The following is a 1,450-nucleotide window of genomic DNA, read 5'->3' on the forward strand; positions in this document are numbered from 1 at the left end:
TTCTCTATAGAGTGTTGCTAAAACTGCCGAACCCCAACTATAGTGGGATGCTTTATTTAAATCGCCCAAAAGTGAAAGATATTTTAAATGTACACGATTATTGGATTTGTCTGGCATCAACAATCCTCCAATCATACGTAATATATAGGCTCGACATGATGCTTGTTTTTCTAATTCGGAAGCGTTTTCACCGACATTATCAAAAGTATCTTTGAGCCATTTTAATTTATAGTTTATCGACACCTGGTTTTCTTTGGTGAAAATACAACCAGATTTGAATTGATGAAGGTTTGTGATGACGACGATGTTGAACTCATGTTTGATGTTTATGCACAATGGTCACAACTTGGCACCATTGAGTTATACATTACATTTGAAAGTGGTCCTACTTCACAACACAACACTATCAACCCATCACAACCATCAACCTCAAACATGCCTATCCCATCACAACACTATGAACCATACTCTACCCCTTATCAACCCGACGTACATTCTCCATCACAACACTATCAACCATACCAACCATACTCTAGCCAAAATGAACAAACTCAACATGTCCACAATGTCTCCCAACAACTTAGCCCTTATCAACCCGACGTACATTCTCCATCACAACACTATCAACCATACCAACCATACTGTAGCCAAAATGAACAAACTCAACATGTCCACAATGTCTCCCAACAACTTTATCATGAATCTCTCCCAACAAGTCCACAATGTGATATTCCACTTAGTGTCCATTATAATATCAATGAGGAAGAATTAGGTGATTATAGTGAAGATGATGAAACATACTTCGATGAATCATCTGGTGATTCTGACGATGATGATATTGATGAAGATATGGAAGCAGAAGATCAACTTATCCCACCTGTATTCGATCCACCATTCCACATGAAGAACATCAATCTATCCACCGCAAACCAACCAACTGAATTTGATCACATGTTCATTGACGAAGTCCCAAATTTAGATGGAACTCTTGAAGTTGGAATGAAGTTTCAGAACAAGGATGAATGTGTACATGCAATCAAGCGTTATCATCTAAAACAATCATTGAACTTTGTGGTGCAAAAATCAGATCTAGAAAGGTACGTTATTATTTGTTCACATCCAAATTGTTTGTTTAGATGTAGAGCTTCAAAACGCAAAAAAAATGAATTGTGGGTGATTGGGAAATTGAATGATCATACATGCACAAATTCTGCACTATCACAAGATCATACAAAGCTCGATTCTAACATGATATGTGCAAGTATAATGCAAGTTATGAGGATGGACCCTTCAATCAAAGTGAAGGTCATTATTGCTCAGATTCAGGCTTTGTATAACTACACAATTAGTTATAGAAAAGCTTGTTTGGGAAAAAATAAGGCAATCGAACAAATTTATGGCAATTGGGAAGAGTCTTACAATCAACTTCCACAATGGTTATTAGTTATGC

Source organism: Cicer arietinum, chromosome 7 (genome assembly GCF_000331145.2).
Source record: "Cicer arietinum cultivar CDC Frontier isolate Library 1 chromosome 7, Cicar.CDCFrontier_v2.0, whole genome shotgun sequence".
Classification (NCBI taxonomy): domain Eukaryota; kingdom Viridiplantae; phylum Streptophyta; class Magnoliopsida; order Fabales; family Fabaceae; genus Cicer; species Cicer arietinum.